This window comes from Crocuta crocuta, unplaced genomic scaffold, assembly GCF_008692635.1.
Source record: "Crocuta crocuta isolate KB4526 unplaced genomic scaffold, BGI_CrCroc_1.0 scaffold262, whole genome shotgun sequence".
Taxonomy (NCBI): domain Eukaryota; kingdom Metazoa; phylum Chordata; class Mammalia; order Carnivora; family Hyaenidae; genus Crocuta; species Crocuta crocuta.
The window spans coordinates 2011785-2033969 of record NW_027528869.1 but is presented as its reverse complement, the minus strand read 5'-3'; the positions used below and the strand labels follow the sequence as shown (position 1 = coordinate 2033969).

The following is a 22185-nucleotide window of genomic DNA, read 5'->3' as shown; positions in this document are numbered from 1 at the left end:
TTTGTTTGTTTTCCTCCTGGTGTAGATAGTGTCCCACAGGATCTTCCTTTGGGAATCCTTGTCAGAGGATGAAAAGAACAAGGTTTTTATAGGCAGTGCCCAGCTTCTCTTCCCTTCAAAAAACAAAAAACAAAAACAAATAAACCAAAAAAAAAAAATTACCTCTTCCAGTAGTTTGCCATATGGGTATAGTGAAATTTCAGTTGACCTGCTATTACTTGATCTGTATAAAAAGATAATAGATTTATTTGAAAAACCTATTTAATCAACCCATTTCCTTAATTTTCTGCCTAAATGAGAGGAAGCTGAAGCAGGGTAAGATTGAGATCAAAATCCCTTTGGCCTCAGATCATTGATAAATTGATTATGACACTAATCAAGCCCCCAAGCTGGAAAGCAGGAAACCTAGGGAAAAATTTATTAGGTTTGCTTAAATAAACCTACGTCTTGGAATTGCAATGGCATTGCTCATAGCTACAAATTATTCTAAGAAGCAAAATAGAGCTGGACAACCTGATCCAAATTGTCTTCCTGTCTCTAAGGAAATCTTGATCATGTACTCCCTGGGAGTGTGAGAGCTGAACAAATCTCACCTCTACTACATGGGGCGGGTTTAAATGCCACTTGCACTGAAAACAATAAAATTACTTCTTTCATCAACATAACCCTAAAGAAACTGAGAGTTAGATTCAGAGTTCATGTGTAGCCCTGTTCCAGACGGGGCAGAGGGCATGATGGAGGGGTTTTATCTCCCCACAGACCATCTACAGATTGTGGTCTGGAATTTTCTTCCTATGAGTATCTTAATTCTGACGATCTTCTCTGTATTAGATTCTTTGATTTACACACAATAGAAAACCCAATTCAAATCAGCTCAAGCAGAGAAAAAAGAAATTATTGGTTTGGGAACTGCAAAATGTCAGGCTAGAACTAACTTTTGATATGCCTTGATCCAGGGGCTAAACTGATGCTACCAAATCTCCCATCATGTCTTCATTCTGCCTTCTTTATTGGCTTCATTCACAGTTCTTTTCGAAAGCCAGTGGGAAACTTGTAGCTCCAGCTCAGCATCTTTTAAGGCTCATGTCTCATGGAAAAATAGAACTCCATTCACTAAATAGACTAGACACAAGTGTTGGGACTAATTCTCATCAGCCCAGGGAGGATCATAAGCTCACTCCCAAATGAAACATTCCAGGAGGATGGCATTTTATGAGCCACATGCTCATCCCTGGGCCTGGTGATGTCAACTACACCAGAATTCAATACCAGGAGAATGGAGAAGGGAGCGAGGTAAAAGAAACGGGCACTGATATCACAGAGGCACAGTAGATGACGCATGGCCAAAAGACAACAACGTCCAGTACACAGTTGTGTAGACTCACTGAAGAGATCATGAAGCCCAGTTCTTTCCAAAGACTAAAGACATAGATTTAATTGGAATAGGAATTAGCCCACTCAGTTATTCATTGAAAGACCCAGTGTGCCATTCCTCATGGCACTAATTGGAGGCCCTTTACTTGTCAGCTCCTTGGAGAATAGAAATTTCAACTCTGTGAAATGGGCTGCTAACTTGAAAAGATACACGTGTGGAAAACACTATCATTCCCTATAATACACTTTCCTTTTTCTTTTTTGTTTGGTAGCCACCATGAATGTCGGAGGCTTGGTATCAGCTTACTGGGATGTTGCCCGGTGGGGAGTTATCCTGGTTTCAGAGTCAGAGTTGGACCTAAGAGAAACAGGATTCCACCATAAGGATAGTTTTAGGCACAAGGCACATCATTAATCTGGCATCAGTGTCAGAAAACAGTTGGTTTCCTAGGGTCTTTCTTTGTCTTTGTGTGACAGCAGATCATCCACTTCTAAGACTTTGAATAAAGTCATATGTGGAGGGATGCTACTCACATCCTTCTCCACATGAGATTCATTCTCTAGATCCAAGCTATAATTTAATTCTTACTGGCATTTCAAATCCATTATATTTAATACTCTACTCATTGTCTCTAGTTCCGTTCCATTTTCTGTGTTCTCTTTCTTGGTTTACTGTAACATCATCATTAACGCAATTACCCAAGCCATAAATTCCTCTCCTCCTGGTGAGTTCCTTGTATCTTTTAAACCATCTGTAATAGGGCCATCCTCCTGGCCACAGTATTTCACTTGGAAGTGAGCTTATGACCTTATCTGGCCTGATGAGAGTTAGTCCGAAAACTTGTGTCTAGTCTCTTTAGTGAATAGAGTCCTATTTCTCTGTGGGACACAAGCCTCGATTATTCATTTACTCATTGAAATAACACTTCACGTGCCTAACTTTTAAACCTACTATGTGCCAAGTTGGTTTTGGGTGCTGAGGATACTACAGTGAACAAAACAAATGTCCTTCTCTTATGAAGACTATATTTTCGTGGGAAGAGAGAAACTGTATATATACAGAAATGTCAATAAGACAGGTAAAGGGTAGATAGAAAGCTGGGGGTGGGACATTACTTTTTTCTGTATGGTAGTCATGGATAATTTCTTTAATAAAATAATATTTGATCACTGAGTTTAAGGAAGGGAAGGAGCCAGCAGTGTGGATATTGGGGTAAAATGAGATTCCATTTATGGAATAGCAGAAAGTAAAGAGGTGAGCATTATATGCAAAGACTAAGGAGTCCTTTGCTGCTATAGTGGTGGGAGCAAGGGGCATAATGATAGAAAATGAGATCAGAGGAAGTAATGGAGATAGAGTGGGATCAGCTCCGGGGAGAGCATTGTAAAGTTTTGGCTTTTATGGAGATGAAAATCCATTAGAGGGCTCCCAGCCAAGGGTCGACTGACATCTTAAAAGGAATACTCTGAAAAGTCTGTGGAAAGTCGACAATAGTTTTGGGGTTGTTATGGGCTGAATCATATCCTCCAATTTCATACATTGAAGCCCTAACACCCAGTGTGACTGTATTTGGAGTTAGGGCTTTTAAGGAGGTAATTAAGGTTAAATGAGGTCATAAGAGTGGGAGCTGTGGACTTGTGTCCTTATCAGAAGAGGAAGAGACACAACAAACCTCATTCTCTGCTTGGGCATGGTGGAAAGACTGTATGATGAAACAGCAAGAAGGGAGGCTTCAACAAGCCAGGAAAAGAGGCCTCACCAAAAATCAACTCTAATGCCACCTTGATCTTGAACTTCTAGCCTCCAGAACTATGAGAAAAGAAATTTCTGTGGTTTCAGCCACAGTGTGTGTTTTTTATCATGGCAGCCCTAGCAGGCTGATACAAGGGGTAATGCCTGCTGCTAAAGCAAAGGGAAGAAGCGGGAGACTGTCAGATGTTGCTTTTATATCAATGAAGTTGAAACTGACACTGACTGGCAATGTGGTGATTGGTCACTGGTGACCTTGACAAAGCTGTTTCATTGGACTGGTTGAGTTAAAGAGAGAATGGGAAAGGTGTAAGTAGAGACTAAACATGGACAAAGTTTCTCTAAACCCTTTGTCCTTCTGATAAGGACACTGGTTCTCCCAGAGCCCACTCTTATGACCTCATTTAACCTTTACCTCCTTTAAAGCCCTAACTCCAAATACAGCTAGAATATAAAGGGTGGTCGTGAACTGGAGTTGTAACTGGAGGGAGACTGTAGAAACATGAGAAGGGTCTTGCAAGATGAGAGATATCAGAATAGGTCTGGTGAATGCCTGCTGATAAACAATGCCATGTGATGGAGGCTGCTGGGAGGCCAACATGCCAATCACTTGTGTCTGGGTGTAGACACAGCCCCAGAAGAAGAAAAAGCGCCTTCTTTCTCCTCCAACCCCGAGTCTCCCCCAGCACGCTCTATTGGCAGAGCCCATGCTGGAGTAGCAGGTGAAAAGGAAATGATGTCCGCAGAACCAAGCTCCAGTATCACAAAGCGAAGCAAAGAAGGGTGGATTTGGAGCTAAAAGTCAACAACAGTAATTGGCACAACCAAGTGAACCCAAGGTAGAGGGAGGGGGGCAAGAAAGTGGAGGGTGTGTGTTGGAGAGTGATTCTAATAATGAATCATGGAGTCTCATCTGGAAAAGGAGGGAAAAGAGGAAAAAGGAGGTGAGGGGAGTAAAAAGAAGTGGGATGAAGGCCACCATATACTGTAGTTCATAGAATGACACTCACTGGAGGCGTGCAAGGCATGACCCACACAACTCTTTGCCAAGGCCCAGGAAGGCACTGCAGGGTCCAGTGGGACCAAAGAAAGGTTGAGGGGAAGGTTCTAGGTGTGAGCAAATGTGATCTTGCTCTGCCATTTTTCCTAATCCTCAGAGAGCTCCACTAGGGTGATTCTGTTGAAGAAAGTAAGTAGATCAACTTACTTAGTAATTACTCCTGAGGGATTTCCATTCGTTCTTAGGACCATGGAGAAGGCAAATTTCTATCTAAACTATTACTATTCAACAACGCAAAACTCTGGTGCCTTTCAGTGCTTTTCTCCTATATTTTCCAAGCTAAGAAAGATAAAATCAAGAGATGTAGGTCTAATACTTGTGCAACCAAACAATGAACTATTATCTGTGCTTCCAAACGACATGAAGATGCACATATTGTCTTTCTCCCTCACTGCCTTCTAAGTTCCTCCTTCCCCCTTTCTCGAGAATCATTGACCTAAACATATAAACGTCTAATGGGGGAATTTCAGGTGTCTGCTAAAGGCAACACAGGAAGAAATCTCAGGCATGAAGCATTTTACCCCACTAAAATCATACTAGTAACTGACAGCCAACTCTGCCTGCCAGTAATTATAGCCTGTCAGAGTTCACAGGCACTTGATTTTCACAAGGATGTGTGAAGTGCACATGTCTTACATTTCTCAGGAGGGGCCGGCCCTACGGCAAGATTTTTACAAAATGACAGTTTTCAGGAAGGTAGAGGATCTTATTTAAGTAAGTAAGTAAGTAAGTAAGTAAATAAATAAATGTTATTTTCCACCTATAGGACTATAAATGAGGCTCCAATTAATGAACTTGTAGAGTCAGGAACACAGCTGAAGGCACTTGCTCAACTTTGGTTTGGAGCTATTGATTTATTCAGCCTTAGGAGACCCCAGACCTATTGGGGGCAACAGGCAGTGTGGTCTTAATTCCTTTATCTCCCCACCCCCCTTTTTTTCCCCCCAACCTATTCATCCAGATCTCTTGAGGGTAAGCTGCCTCTTTTTAATCTACCTATGCAATGTAAAATTAAGAGCCAATTACGGCACCGCCAAACAGAAGAGGGCTTTTAAAGGATAACTGGAGAGTGATGTATAAGGTTTTCTAATCACTACACCTAATTGCAAAGAGGAGTAAAGAATTTTTCATGAGTAGCTGAACTATAATTAAGTACAAATAATCAACTATGAACTTTCCATTATTTTAGCAGTGTGTTCTCCGAGGCAACCACACTTTTCCCAGGAGGAAATAGATTACTGTTTGTGGTAAATCAGCTTGTGTATGAAAAACAAGGGCGCAGAGCAAAGCGGGAGAGAAGGGAGATAAGACTCCAGGAAAGTAGCTGTAAGGATTCCTGAGTCAGGAAAAGGTGGGGGAACTTCTGGAAGCCCAAAGGAGAAGCATTAAATAAAAGAAAGACCTGGGATGGCTCAGTCAGTTAAACTTCCAACTCTTGACTTCAGCTCAGGCCATAATATCACGGTTTGTGAGTTTGAGTCCTGCTTCAGGCTCTGTGTTGGCGGAGCGGAGTCACTTTGGGATTCTGTCTTTCTCTCTCTGCCCCTCCCCAGCTTGCTCTCTACTTCTCCCTCAAAATAAAAATAAACAAATAAATAAATAAAAATAAAAGAAAGACCCAAATAAATGTGAAATGGGAGGAAGGGGTAGGTGGAGAATCTGGGCTGAAAAGGAGAGCTAGGAGGGGCACCTGGGTGGCTCAGTAGGTTAATCATCTGACTCTTGGTTTCAGTCCAGGTCATGATCCCAGGTTCGTTTGTGAGATCGGGTCCCACGTCCGGCTCTGTGGCTCTCTGCCCCTCCCTGGCTCATGCTTGAGCTCTCAGTCTCTCTCTCTCTCTCTCAAACTAAATAAATAAATAAATAAACTTAAAAAATTGATGCTTAAGAAAAAAGTAGGGATAGGGATTATATCTCCAACCCGGTAGGGGGAGTCCAGTCGAAAGCAATCAATTTCCAACCTGGATTCATTAGGAAATCCCTCCCTCAGTGGGGAGAAGTTCAGCTTCTTGGTTTTTTTGTTTTGTTTTATTTTGTTTATGTGCCACAGTTGATTATTGGGCAAACAAGATCTACTCAAAGTGGGCTGCGTGCCTCTGGTGGTGGGCGTAAACATTCTGGAAGGAAGGTGTTCGCTGGGGATAATTGTGGAAAGTAGGAAAGTGCTATTGCCCTTCTAAAGGCAGGAAGTTTATTCATTTTTCTTTAATTTCACATTTCGTTGGTATTTTCCAGGTTCCAGCCAAAAACACTTTTTCAGCATTGTGAGCCAATCAGCAAGTTTGCTCCTCTCGCCGTCCTTACTTCTTGTCTCAAGAGAAAGATAATTACACAAGTAACCAGGACAGGGAACAATGTCCGCTGTGAAAGGATCGCAGTGGACCCTGGGACGGAGTATACACTTTTTTATATGGAATAAATTATTAGGCAGTTTTATCTTTCCTCCCTCCCTTTCTCTTGCTGTCCTTTCCTTCTTTCCTTTCTTCCCACATTTTGTTGGGCCCATACTACATCCAGGCATGTCTGGTTCAACTTTTAACACTTCCCTGCCCCCACCTAAGATAACAAGTATAGTGTTTTGCACCTAACAGGCACTCAGTAAGTTGTTTGGAAGATTCAGTTGTTCACAAACTTAGATTCTATTAAATGAGGCATGTAATATCCAAAGAAAGGGAAGACAAAAATTGAGCATAATTAACACAGACACAGGTTAAAATTAGATGACAGTGAGCCTTATTGGCACAAATAATGACTATATCAATGCGGCACTTGAAATAGCAGGACTGTGTCACTTATCTCACTTTTGTGTCTCATCTGTCTTATGAATTTGGAGAAAGCAAGGCATTTTGCCAAATTTAGAAGCAATTCAAATTTTACGTATTGAGAGTTTCGACTGAAACTTGTGTATGTCTGTATTTGAGCTCTTATTGCTGGCAAGATAAAATTTCCAAGTTAAAGGAAAATTGGTTCTGAAGACTGAGAGGAGGAAGAAAGTGGGGGGGGAGGAAGAGGGGAGAGGGGACGTGCGCCAACGTGCAGAGTTAACTGTGAAGAATCAGAAACAGATGGACTGATGTCTTAAGAGGTGGAAAGGAAAACAAAGGGAAAACAGTGATTGACAGAATGCAATTTGGAGGTTGTTGCCTTTGATCACAGAGCCTGAGTGTGTTGGGTGACTAACAAGCTTAGACCGACTTCCCCTGGTAAAGAAGCTTTGGATGACATAAGCCAAACATTTTTCCTCTTAATTCTCCTGGTAATAGCAATTTATCTTTTTCAAGCAGTGGTGGAAATGGAGGAATGTACATGAATGCAGATGCCGGACCTCTCTGCCCACCTCCTATGTAAATGTTATAATAGGATTTGCCTGACTTAGCAGCACAGTAGAGCGGAGGTGCCCAGAATTCATTTTGGTTCCCATTCCTGCTCACGGAGGCTACTACCCAGGTTTGTAAAAGCGATCAGCAGTAGGCAGAAGGAGTCACAGCCACACCAATGCTTTTGGGCAGTGTGAGGGTTTACCATAAAATACAAGCCAATCTGAAATCCTAGTAAGAAAGTTACGGGTGTGTCCGAGTGGCAGTGGCCAGTCCACAATTTGCTTATGCAGATGTCGGAACCGGTATTATCTTGCGCTTCGGCATCGGTGAATACACTCCCTCAACCTAAGGCATATAAACACACATTTATGAAAGAGCCCGCACGACTTTTTATTTTTAGGAGATTACATAAAATATTTATGTCCTCCTGTCCTGCTAACCAATTACTTTCCCTTAAGAAAAAAAAAATAGTACATATGAAATGTGATTAAAAATTTACCTTGTAACAAATAACTGGCAATTAACTAATTCATTTCCACATTTCTTCATTCTCAGTTACAGTCAGGATGTATTGTAAAATAACTATCACTTTGGAACCTTTCAAACTGGAAATACACCATATCAATGGTGGCAGGCAAGTCAAAACACAGTGTAGATTTCATATCAATCAGAATGTCAAATGATCTCATTAGAGTTTCAGGTCTATATGTGGGTGCATTTCAACGACTCTGCTTTTCCTGCATGAAAGTTTAGCAAAGATTAAGTCATTTACCAGCGACAGTTGGGTAAGGCAGCCGAGTGGAGGCTTTGATGAAATGTGTCAGTCATTTTCCAGCAACACTGCCTTCGACAGTAGGATATCAGGAGTAACCGCTGTCACCGAGCTATTGCCAATGGGGCTGGAATATTCTTGACAGAATATTCGTACTCTAAATTTTGTCTTTAACTTGTTTGTGAAACTTTTATGCCTATGATTGTATTTACCATCACCATTCACTTTCCGAACATCATAGCCTGGAATTATCACTTTCTTTTTGAAAATAACTTTGGGGAGTATGAATGGAAGTGATAGACTTGAGAATTTCTATTAAGAAATAGTACAAAGATAGTGCGCAACAAAGCAATGAATGCGGCCTACTATCCTAACTATGTAATACTTTGTTCCAAGTTTGACTTCAAATTAACTACCTCAATTTGGAGAGTCAAATATTGCTTCTGGGCTTGTCCCTCTTGTAAGCTCGGAGCAAATCAAATGTCTAGAGGTGCCAGTACACGGCATAAACTCTAAACATCTGCTTGTGGCATATTTATGTAAAGCAGAAAATTCTTGGCCTTCCAAGGGCCTCAGTAGCAGATCACTCTAGGAACTATTCCAACTGTTTCAGATCCTGAGCTTCCGAAAGATTGCTGCTTCTTTTTTTCTGAGGAATCGGCAGCAATCAGATCCTAACAAGATCTGGAGTCTTTGTGCATGTGTACCCCAATAGTATATAAACTGATAAGCAAATTCAACACATAAGAAAAGGAATTTGAACTAATGGCCATCTCTTATTAGAAACAGTGATTTTTACCCAATCTTTAACTATTTTTCTTAAACTAAAATAAGCTACTTTAAATATGTCTTCTAGGGGAAAATATCGGCACAAGGTCCATGACTTCTGTTTGAAAGTGCCTTCTGGGATTCTTAGCCACACAATACTAATTTTAACTAGCAACTTGGTAGATACCGAGTAGACTGACCTCTTATAGTGAAATATATTAGCCTGGGCATCATTATCACCGGTTGGAGGCAGAGGGCCTTCTAGTTCAAAACTAGCATCTCAAATTACCTTGTGTGTGTTTCAAAAATTGAGTATTCCTTTTAGGATGTTACTCGTTGATTTAAGAGTTTTGTGAAAGACATATATTAAGGAAATGGAATCAAATGGCAAAGCATTATTAAATATTTCTACACATTATGGAACTTTATTTAAGGTGAATTTTTTCAGAAGAAAATTTTACTTAAAAGAAATCTGAGTTGTGTTTTGAGATCTTGAAAATGTTCAGTAGGTGAATAATCAAGTGGCATTGATTTGAGGGTGAAAAAGACATGTCAACAGATAATTACAATAAAATGTGATAAGTGCTATTATAAGGATTTGTGCCAAGTCCTCTGAGATGGCTCCTCCCCTTCCATATGGGAATTTTGGCAACGACAGAATCAGGGTGTGGGTGAATTTACTGAAGTGATTGCAATCAGGTCAGAGAATTAAAGAACTCTTGAAATAGAGACTTAAAACAGTCTTCCTACTGACGGTATGTCGAATATGAAGGAAATAATGTTAAATAGGATAAAAAAAGACAGTATTAAGATTATCTAAGAACTCACTGTGGCATTCTAATTGAAATTAAAATTCCGCCTAAAATTGACTACCATTAGAATGCTTAAAATTTATGTAGCACTTTGTGCTTTACAGAGTAATTTCTCATTGTATTAGCATTTGCCTTAAAAAGTAATTTCATTTTTAATATATTCATTCATATACCATTCATTCACTCAAAAAGTATGCTCTGTGCCAGATACTGTATCAGGAGTTGATAATTCCAAGATGAATAAGAAACTGCTCTTATGTTTATAAAATTGTATTCTTGTTAGACAGTGAACCTCTTTGAAGGGAAAGGTATTTATAGCATATAGGTACTCACTAAATGTTTGCTGAATGAATAAATAAATGTGTATTTTGATCAAGTTGGCAAAGAAAGGATTCTTTTACCAAATAGAAGTTTGGGCATGATAAATCCATGGTGCTAAAGTCAGAAGCCCTAGTTTTAAGTTTTAGCTTAGATATATATAATATGATACTGAAAATTCACTTAACCCTTTCCAGTCTCAGTTTTTCTCACTGTGGGCATAAAATAATATCTTTCTTATAAGGTTACTTTGAGGATGGATGTGAAAGGGCTTTCTAATATGAAATGCTATTTAGATGTTAGTCATTATTACAAATATGATCGCAATATTCTGCATTATAGAGCAACATTTAAAGGTAAGTGGCTCTATCAGGAATAAAGCCTTTCCAGAATGGGTAAATCAAGAGTACTAGTCATGGCAAAATGCCAGCTACCCTGAGGAAGATTACCAATGATTAGAATCAGAGGTCAAGACAGAAGTCTCTGTATAGCTGGGTAGATAAAAGAAGACTGGAAGTATTGTGACTTGGAGGTAGCACAGATCCCAAGCAGTTGTAAAAAATTCCCAAGGCACAGGGTTCTGAGTGTGACTCGCAACAAACTTGTTCCAAGGTCACTGAATGGTCCTACTAGCCACCACTCAGGCATCTGAATCTTGGTTCTGGTGCTCTGATAATATTTGGAGTTTCACTGAATGAGAGCTAAGGAACAGAATAAGTATATAGATAAAGGTTTTTCATGGACGTTGCTAAAAATATGTGAAGACAGAAGTAATTGAATTGGGGTAGGGGTCACAGACAATGGGCTGGATGACAGAGATGATAATTATGATACTAGTACTTCAGCTACCATTACCAACAGCACCAATAACTATATGTTGACAGTTTACCAAGTACTCACCATTATCTCTGTTAATACTCATGAAAAAGTTGTAAAGCGCTTATTCTCATCCCATTTTATAGACGGAAAGCATACATTCAGATGAATCAAGTCACTAGTCTAAGGCCATGATTACAAGTAAATCGACATAGCTCCTGTAAAATCCACTGTCATCCTCTGTCACTTCGTATAAGATGATTAACCCTTCATGTCAGGGTCCCAGGGTAGCAGGGTGCTGTGCAGAGTGGACTGGGGGGCAGAAATTGTTTCTGGGTAATCAATNTGAATTTTTTTTTTTTTTTTTACATATGAGTGTTTTCTTCCTTATGAAGTGAAAACTCCTTAAGAGCAATAAACATGATCTTACTATCCTCCCTTTTCATTGATACAGCTTCAAGGGCAGTATTTGTACGTGGTAGACAAGAAAAATACATTTTATTTTTTTAAATATTTTTTATTTATTTCTAGGAGAGAGAGAGAGACAGCGTGAGCAGGGGAGGGTCAGAGAGAGAGGGAGATACAGACTCTGAAATTGGCTCCAGGCTCTGAGCTGGCAGTCAGCACAGAGCCCGACGCGGGGCTCGAACCCACGAACCGCGAGATCATGACCTAAGCGAAAGTCGGACGCTTAACCGACTAAGCCACCCAGGCGCCCCAAGAAAAATACATTTTAGTAATTATTAGTACTATAATAAAAATATCTGCTAAGATTTGCTTTCCATTCAAGTAGCTTCTTCATGAATGGCTGTCATTCCTTCCCTCTCTAACAGATGTATGCAGATTTCACTACAAACCTCATTTATTTTCCACGCTGCTAGATCCCTCTGCTGTATCCTATGGCCAGCACCTCATGGCAAAACTCTTCAGGCAGGTGAGTTCCTAAGCATGGCCCCTTGCTCACTTGTCGCCCAGGACCACGATCCTCTTTTCTCTCAAATTAGCACATGGCGCATCCAGTCTGCAATTTGCTACCCCATTTCTTTTTCTCGTTAGCTTCTCTGTTCTTCATAGTCTTCAAACTTTATAGTTCAAAACAAAATACTTAGCTTCTTAAAGGAAGGAGAGACTGGAGGGAAAACAAAACAGGTTAAAGTAGAATGAGAGAAGTGAAACACATAATTCTTAAATTTTAAAACATTGCCTATACTTAAATTAAATTGCCTGTCTCATCTCTAATGGCTAGACTATAAACTTATTCACAGGACAGAAGCTTAGGTGAGACAAGAATGTAGGAGCAGCACCTATTTTGCTGTTTATGAAGCTGTCTCCGATCTACCAGATTCTTTTTCTCCTGGCCTGATCTTTGTAGAAACCAAGGAGGATGGGCTTCAAATGGTGGCCAGCTGGGATTGCCCATGCTGAGATTGAAGAATACAAAAAAAGCCTTACTTAGTAGTTCTCAACCAGCAGGTTCTAACAGAAAATATCTTGGGAGATTTTTTACGTATCTGGGCTCGCTTTTACTTTCTCTAATGAGTTATCAGAATGTCTAGTGGGCAATGGGCATGTAAGATTTGAAAAAGCTTCTTAGTTGGTTCAACTCCTATGTTTGTTCTGAAAATTGCTGACCTAGTAGTTAAGAACATGGTCTTTAGGAGCACCTGGGTGGCTCAGGTGGTTAGGCATCCAACTTCAGCTCAGGTCATGATCTCGCCATCTGTGAGTTCAAGCCCTGCATCGGGCTCTGTGCTGACAGCTCAGAGCCTGGAGCCTGCTTCAGATTCTGTATCTACTTCTCTCTCTGCCCCTCCCTCACTCATGCTCTCTCTCTCTCTGCCTCTCAAAAATGAATAAACATTTAAAAAAAAAAAGAGCATGCTCTTTAAACTCAGTCATTCTCAATTCAACCAGTAGCTAAATAATGTGACTTTGGATGATCTGTGTAACCTCTCTGATCATCCTGTTCTCTCATTTGAAAAAATGTAGTAAATGATTTCTGAAATACTTAGACAAAACTTGCTGAAATATGTCCTAGACCTGTCTGGCAAAAACCAAAGAACACTGATAAAATAAATTAAAGAAAACCCGAATAAGAGAGGAAAGATATATCACATTCGTAGATTGGAAGATTATTCTCAAATTGGTATATAGAGTCAATCCAATGTTAGTAAAACTCTTACCGTATGATTTTTATAGAAAGGACAAACTGATTCTAAAATATATAAGGAGATGCAAAATATCTGGACTAGACAAAAACAATTTTGAAAAACAAAATCAGAAAAACCTGATTTTAAGACTTACTATAAAACTGTAGTAATCCATATACTGTGACAGTGGCGTAGGATAGACATGATCAGCAGAGCAACATAGAGTCCAGATATATATTGTCAATTGACTTTTGACAAAGGTGCCAAGGTAATTCAATGGAGAAAAGGCAGTCTTTTAAACAAATGGTGCTGGAAAGAGTGGTTATCTGTATTGGGAGAAAAATGAAGCTCTGCCCTTATTTCCACAACATATACTAAAATAAACTGGAGATGGAGATGTATCTAAAGACAAGCAATAAAACTATAGAACACCTAGAAGAAAACACAGGAAAAAAATCTTTAAACATTGGGTAGACAAAGATTTCTTAGGACACAAAAAACATACAAGAAAATATATAATTAAATTGGACTGCATCAAAATTAAAAGCTTCTGCTTTTCAAAAGACACCATTGAGCAAATGAAAAGGAAAGCAACAAAAGAAGGAAAAACACTTCCAATTTCTATCAAAGAATTTGAATCCAGAATAGATTGATTACTTTTGTAACTCACTAAGAGACAAACAACCCTTCAAAATGAGCAAAGATTTGAACAAATGCTTTTAAAAAGGAGATGTATAGTGGTCAATAAATCATGAAAATATACTGAACGTCATTACTTATTAGGGAAATTCAAATTAAAGCCGAAATGAATATGCTCTCACATCCATCCAAGTGCTTAAAATGAAAAAGACCGATAATCCCAAGAGTTGGTAAGGATGTGCAGCAACAGAAAAAAACAGAAACAGAAAGCAAAAACAAAGAAAGCCTCAAAAATCTCATCCTGTTTTGTGAGAATGTAAAATGGTACAACCACTTTGGAAAACAGTTTGACAGTTTTTTATAAAGTTAGGTATACACTTACCATATACCCTAAATTCCACTCCTTAGGTATATGTCCAAGGGAAATAAAAACAGATGTCCCACAAAATGTTCATACACAATGCTCATAGTAGCTTTTTTTGGTAACAGCCCTCACCTGGAAAAAAAAATTCAAATATCCACAGGTAAATGAAAAAAGTAATTGTGTCATAGCCATACAAAATGGGCAAGTACCCAACAGGCGAGGGAATAAACTACTAATACAGCAATATTAATGACTCTTAAAAGAGAATACTGAGGAAAAGAAAATAGGCACAAAAGATTTTGTATTGTATAATTCCATTTAAGTGAGATTCTAGAACAAGCCAAAGTAATCTATGTGACAGAAATCAGATCAGTGATTGCCTGAATGGGGAATTGACTTAAGAGGGGCCCAGTGAAATATTTTGAAATGTTCTATATTTTGGCTATATGATGCATTCACTTATCAACACTCCTCAAACTCTACACTTGAAATGAATGTATATTATTGTTTGAAATTATATCTCAGTATAGTTGACTTCAAACATATCCTGCCTCTTATAATTGCTGTGAGAAAACAATGATACATACATGCAGTATAATATAAATATATATTATATAAAATATAGCAAGTGTCTTGCATATAGTAATAAAATATAAATAAATGAAATGTGTATTTAATCTATTCTTACAGTTGTCATTAGGACACTTTGAATGAAATATAAGAATATGAACAATGATCATTGTAAAATGCCAGCAGTTTATGGACAGACTTTGGTTAAAACAAACAAGCAAAATCCCACATAAATGAAGAAGCACATACTTTGTTAGCATAACAATATTTAAGTTCTTTACAGAAAGCTGGTCAACATTAGCACACACACAAAAAAAGGTTTATCTGCCTTTTTAAAATTTTCTTTTATTCCCGTCTAGTTAACATACAGTGTTATATTAGGTTCAGATGTATAATATAGTGAGTCAAGAATTCCATATATTACCCAGTGTTCATCACAAGTGGACTCCTTAATAACCATGGCCTTTTTAACCCATCCCCCGACCTACCTCACCTCTGGTAACCATCATTTTGTTCCCTATAGTTGAGAGTCAGTGTCTTAGTTTCTCTCTCTCTTTCTTTTTTTCATTTGCTCATTTGTTTTATTTCTTAAATTCCACATATAAGTGATTCCACATATAAGACAAATCATATGGTATTTGTCTTTCTCTGACTGATTTATTTCACTTAACATTATAATCTCTAAGTACATCCATATTGTTGAAAATGGCAAGATTTCATTCTTTTTTTATGGCTGAATAATATTTTTTTCCATGTGATGTACATATATTGTACATATATTAATGTTTGACAAGTTATATATAATTTTGACTATATATATTATATATATTATATATAATTTTGACTCTCTCTCTCTCTATATATATATATAACATCTTTATCCATTCATCTGCTGATAGATAATTGGGCTGCTTCTATATCTTGGCTATTATAAATAATGCTGCTATAACCATGAGTACATGTATCTCTTTGAATTAGTGGGGTTTTTTGTTGTTTTGTTTTGTGTATGTGTGTGTGTGTATGTGTGTGTGTGTGTGTGTGTGTGTGTTGCTAAATACCCAGTAGTATGATTACTGGATCACAGGATAGTATTGTTTTTAACCTTTTGAGGGATCGCCATACTATTTTCCACAGTGGCTGTACCAGTTTGCATTTCTACCAACAGTGTAAGAGGGTTCGTTTTTTTCTACATCCTTGCCAACACTTATTGTTCCTTTTGTTTTTTTAAATTTTAGCCATTCAGACAGGTGTGAGGTGATATCTCATTATGGTTTGGAGATAAATAAAATAGCTTTTATTTCCCTTGACTCAAGAAACATGTAGAAAAATGTTGTGTACGGCCAATGTCAGAGACATTTTTGCCTATGCTTTTTTCTAGGATTTTTATGGTTTCAGGTCTAACATTTAGGTCTTTAATCCAGTCTGAATTTATTTTTGTGTAGGGTGTAAGAAAGTGAGTCAGTTTCATTCTTTTGCATGTTGCTGACCAGTTTTCCCAACACCATTTGTTTAAAAGACTGTCTTTTTTCGATTGAATATTCTTTCCTGTTTTATCAAAGGTTAATTGATTATATTACTTTTCCTTTAGATGCTTCATTTTGAAGAATCAGGAAGACATCCTTTACTATGTATTGGTGTCATACCCATACTATGAGTATAAGTGTTATGACCTCAGATACAAAGGTACTACCAAAATGGAGATAAAAATTTGGTAGTGGGCCAGTGGTAAGAAGTGGTGCTAGACAGCTTTCTGAGGCAGACTTGGAATAAATTAGAAGGCAATCCATCCAGAAAAATACCATAATGGATTCCAACCATCTTCTGGTTTCTAAAAGTTTATGATAGGGCTAACAATGAAATTGTTCTGAATCTGGTAATAGACTTGATTCATGTGCCTTTCCAAGTACTTACTGAGATCTTACACTTGGGTATAAAATGTAAATGTACAAAATGTTTATAGGATGGGATGACTTGAAAATATTTTTAGTTTCAATAACTCAATGTTTGATATATTTTCAGGATTAATTTTTCTAGTTAAAGTCATCTAATCAGTCAACCACACATCAACCAACCATACCATAAAAACTAGATGATATTTTAGGTTGCAAAGATAATAGTCTCTGTACTAAAATGTTGAGGTAGGGATTGGGGAGACTAGAGATTTCACTAGGTGGCTAATCAGGTTGTGTGAAGGACATCAAAAGTATGTTGAATGAAGAATAAATGAAAAGAGAAAATGGTTAAATATTTGAAAGTTTGTCATGTAGAAAAGAATACAGAATTTTTCTTTGCAGCTCTCAAGGCTGGAAACAAAGCCAATGGGTAGAAATTACAATGTGGAAGGTTTGGGCTTAAACCAGTATGTTATATAGATGTTTTGCTTCTGCTGGAATATTTCTGGGGAAGAGAGAGAACTCACCTCACCACAGGGTAGCTCAATGTTCAATAAATGGCTCTAATTGTTAACAGGGAGTACTGGTCCATGGTGAAGAGAGTTGACCCTAGAGTTTGAATTCTGTCTCTGCCAGGTACTGCTAGCAACTTGACTTTGGACATGTTGATTAACCTGAAGTTCATTTTCCCCAATTTTCAAATGGCACTTGCCTTATAATATCTTTGTGAAGAACTAATTCACAGATGGTACTTAGAACACGATCTAGCACTTAGTCAGTGTATGCTAAATGTTAGCCACTAATTACAATTATTACCTTTCTGGGGAACTGAGGTGGAGATTTCTGTGTGAAGTAGGAGGCTGGGCAAGATGATCTCTAAAATTTCTTCCAATTCTGTACTGCTGTAGACTCACCATATTGGGAAACGTCCTTCTTTTTAAAGGTTTACAGATCATTGGAAAGTGACAGCCAGCTTTGAAGTAGAATTCTCTTCCATGAAGATTTTGAAATCACAAGTCTCATGTGGGTATTATTTCACACAAGTTTTCAAGCTAATTAAAATACTTGTAGATGAGGTTGGGTTTTCTCTCCAACAAGACCTTTATCCATTGTTCCTGGGTCACTGTTCATGTGTGATATTCTCAGTGGGAAAATGAGTGGGACACAATACGTTTTTGTTCTTATTTCCCAAGCATTGTACAGAAAAGCATAGTTACATGCTATGACAGCTTATTAGAACATATTGACTAATAGTTTAAAATAAAGAAATCTCCAGTCAACTATGAATTAGTAAATACTTATAGAATGCATGCTATGACATGAGCATTGTGCAAAGCATTGGAAACATACTCCTCATTTAAAGTCCAAGTTAAATACTAAAAAAAACCCCAATCCAGAAGTATATCATTACCCATTGTTGTATAACCAAGCACTCCCAAGTTAAGGATTGATTTTTGTCTTGGACTCAGTCAGGCAGTTCTTCTAGTCTCAGTTGGGGTTAGCTTTATCTTAGCTAGGAACCTCTGCTTTTGGATGTAGTTGGCTGTTGACAGGAGTTATGGGTGACGGAGCCACATACCTCTCATTTTACATCGGACCAGCCTGGGCTTCCTGCCTCTGATTCTTCAGAGGTTCATGAGAAGGACCTCCAGAGCCGAGACATAGAACTGGCACATCGTCTTTTTCACCAGACTCTGTTGACCAAATCAATCACAAGCCCAGCTCAGATTCAAGACATGGAGAAACAGATTCCACCACTTCGTGGGAAAATCTGCAAATTCACATTGCAACAGGCATAGATACAAGCGAAGCCAATGACTGGGGCCATCAGTACTTTCAGTCTACCACAAGATGCCATCGTCAAATAGATAAGAAATGTTCATATAACCCTGTTATAGAGTCAGACACTGCAAGACATTGTAAGAGATTAACCATATTCACTGTACAAAGCTTCTCAGAAGCAATGGAAAGGTAAGTCACACTGAGGCTCTTCCAGTCTGATTGTTTTTTACTCATACAGTGCCCCCGAGAGATGTGCAATGACAAATATATAAAAAGTTTAGAGTAGCAGATATCATCAATTGTAGAATTATAGTGTCCAGGGGAATTTAACCGGAGGTGCCAGAGTAAATAGCCAGCAATGTGAATGTTCTAGAGGTATGCCGATTAATTATACAGTGTGAGAACCAGGAACCTCTGTTTACAGACAAGGAGTTAAACTCTCACAGCAGCACTAGAGAAGACTTTTGAATTAATGGCTAATTTCAAACAAAGCATTTAATGTCACCACTTGAAATGTTTCAGTAATAATTCAAATGGTTTAATTCTAAGCCACTTATGATTAAATTTCAAATATGCTAAGGTATTATTAGACATTTATTGGAAAATTCATTTTTTTCCTGCAAATTAAATGTTCTTTTTTGACAATGATTCAAGTTATGATGGGGGGGGGGGTCTTGTTTCCTTTTAATTATAGCCCAAACACTTACATGGATAAAGCGGCAGGCCGATCACTATTTCATTTCAGAGCCATTATTACCAAAATGCAAAATATCTCAATATCTCTCCCTCTCCCCCTCCCCCTCGGTTTTCTTTTTAATCCCATAAAAGCATCTGTCTTTGATTTCAAGTGGAGTACCTGCTGTGCAGGATGCAATGCAAATCCAATTTGTGTGTAACACAACCAAATGGGCTGGAATGAACTCTGCATTTTAAAGATGTTTTTGTTTAATCATTGCCATCACTCGCCTTTAATGAATGCATAATCAAGTTAAACTTCAGGCAAGAAATGGAATGGCTCTTCTTAAAAAACAGAGAAAGCAAATTCCTGTGATAGCCCCCATTGCTGCTCTGCCTCCTATTCCTGTGTCGGCAGGAAAAAGAAATAAGAAAAGATCTTCAAATGTATATGATGGCGCACTGTGGAGAAGCATGGCGTGAGCGGCTGCGCTGCTCATTTTTTCTGCTGTCTTCAGAAAGCATTATAATTATTGTTTCGAGCAGAAAGTGAGATGTAAGATTCCTGGGTTCTCATTTCATCCTCCCCTTTTCTACATCTCACAGAAATAGGAGGGATAATAAATTACTTTGGGAGTTTAGAGGTAGGATCTGGGGGCATTTCTGTGCCACACGTCATCCAGCCTAACGTTGGCATATAATTAACTAAGTACAGAGTTTCTTCGTGGGAGTGAAACTGGTGATTGTTTCTTTTGGAAGGAGAGAATCGGCTACAAAGACCTCAAGGTGTTGGATGACTTTTGTCTGGTCTTAACGCTGGACAGACAAACAGATCAATTACAAAACAATGAAATGGATTGAGAGAATTGCCACTCATTTCACAGATGGGAAAGCCAGGCTTGAAGTGTGCACTGACTAGTGTGGGGTCAGATGATCTGTAAGTGAGAGAATCAGAACTGGAACACCGGTCTCTTGATCCTCGTCCTTCCAAAGCAATCCTAAAATATAACACCGCACTGCTACAGAACAGAGATGACAGACTTCAAAAAGGAACCCTAGAAGAATCATGAGGTGATCAACTGTCTGCGTGAGCTTTGTATTCAAGGTGAATGTGAGTGGCGTATGGTTAAGCACGATGTATATATGTAGATGTTTTGGTTGTCAAACAAAATTCTAGAGATTTATGAGGATGCCAGAACGCAGGACTTCATTTCTTCTGATTTCTTTTAATGAATAAAAATTAAGATTGGTTTTATTTATAGCTGAGAATCTATATGGTAAGATTTAGAAAACTCTGAGGTGGACAGCTTGAACACCCACTATTGTGTTTGAAATTCCAACTTTACAAGTTATTTTTATAGGATAAGGCATTGTCTTTTATCAGGGAAAAATTCTTCGGGAACAGCAACATTGCAAACTAGCATCTCTGCCTTTTACCCTTAAATTTCCAAAGATTCATTGATCTCCTTTCCTATTAGGAGCATCTCCCCGGGAACAGGGCCCTGTGATTATACACCACGGTTGTGCTGATGATTGATGGAAAGGTTAAGGAAGGTTGGAGAACAGCTTACAGACTTGCAGTGACTATTGTAGAAAGCCAGGAGACGGACCAAGACAGAGAAAGTCTCAAAGCTAGATGCCCCTATTTGCAACTTTTTTGAGGGTGACTTCCCCTGAGTTAAGCAACTCGGAGGGCAGGTGTAGCAATGCACGTTCCAAAGACACCCCCTTAGGAGTTCCCTTGTCCTTGTCCTTGATCTGTCCACTTTGCCCTCCACCTTTATCTATTCAGGTAAGAATAGGAATGTTGAGTTTTAAGTGGGTCTAGATTTTTCCATGTGACGAGAAGAAAAATTACAAGCATAATAATTAAATTGCATTCTAGGAGAACAAGATTACATGGTATTTTTTATTGGCCAAACCCTTTCATCTCATGTCACAACACCACCAAACGACTTTCAATAATGTTATTCTAATGAGGTTAAAAGACACATATGTCCTTTCCTCACTGAAAATTTTTTGAAAAAATTTCGATTCCCAGGTTGCACTATCTGGTCACCAAGACCTCTTGATTCCTCCAACTTTTTCATTTTTCCTTCCGACTGCTGAAAAGGAGACTTCGTCAATGTTGGTATGCCGTGCGTATCCCCAGGCCAGAAAGCCATCCATGGAAATGGACTCAGCCAAACAGTTTCTTACGTGCAGAATCCTTTTTCTATTTTGGAAGGTAACGGCATCATGTACTTTGGTATCACGTGGTAGATAATTTTAAGCAGTGGCCTATGACCCAGGCATGCAAAACTAAATTTATCTGGAGGAGATCTACAAGTAGCTGGCTACCAAAGGATCCCATTTATAATAGTTTAAAACTTGCCAAAACCAGAAATCTTTTAACACTCTTTGCAGCACAAGAGATGTTATCAACCTGCGTGGCCACTGGATGTCCCCACTCTTCCTCAAATGCAGCCAAGGCATCACTTAACTGGCAGTTATAAAAACCATGTATTTTGCGGGGAACCTTTAGAAAGATCCTACAAGAGTTCTGGTGTGCTCAGTAGCATTGTTTGCCCCTGGCAACAGCCGGGGGGACTAGAAATGGTGACTTAAGAGATTGAGTTGTGTGGAAGGAATTCTTTGGGTCGGGTCACTCTGTGTCAGGCATATTTACTTCCATATCCTCTCCAGTGACTTGTTTTTCTAAAAAGCTTTAAAAACGAAGTAAGTCGGGGCGCCCGCGTGGCATAGTCGGTTAAGCGTCNAAATAAAACATTAACAAAAAAAAAAAAAAAAAGGGAAGTAAGTCTGTGGATACTTCTGTTATAATTCCCGCAAGTGAAACAAGTATGACTTGGGAAGGGTGAGAACATGGAGGCCTGCCAACCTTGAAAATACATGAAAAAAGTGCCTCATGGGGGTGCAAGATACAGAGCATATGAGATTCTTTGGCACGGTAGAAACTCTGAGTTTTGATCACTCATTTATTCTGAGCACTTGTACTTAACCAGGTAATAGCTATAGGACACCTGCCTGAACTTTAAATTTGGAGTTAGGAGACCAGGATTTGAATTTTAGTTCTATTACTTACTAGCTCTGTGACATTGGACAAGTATGCTTTATTTTTCT

The 22185-nt window shown here is 38.7% G+C and overlaps 1 long non-coding RNA gene across 2 annotated transcripts in view; it reads left to right on the top strand.

Moving 5' to 3' along the window:
• LOC144225256 (uncharacterized) overlaps positions 1–22185 on the top strand; it is a 111295-nt gene that overhangs the window by 67184 nt on the left and 21926 nt on the right. The window contains exon 4 of one of the 2 annotated variants that reach the window (XR_013333253.1): positions 6420–6508. The exons of the other annotated variant lie outside the window; for it this stretch is intronic. This is a non-coding gene — a long non-coding RNA (uncharacterized LOC144225256). Of the gene's footprint in view, positions 1–6419; positions 6509–22185 lie in introns of those variants that run through there. 2 annotated transcript variants of the gene reach the window in all.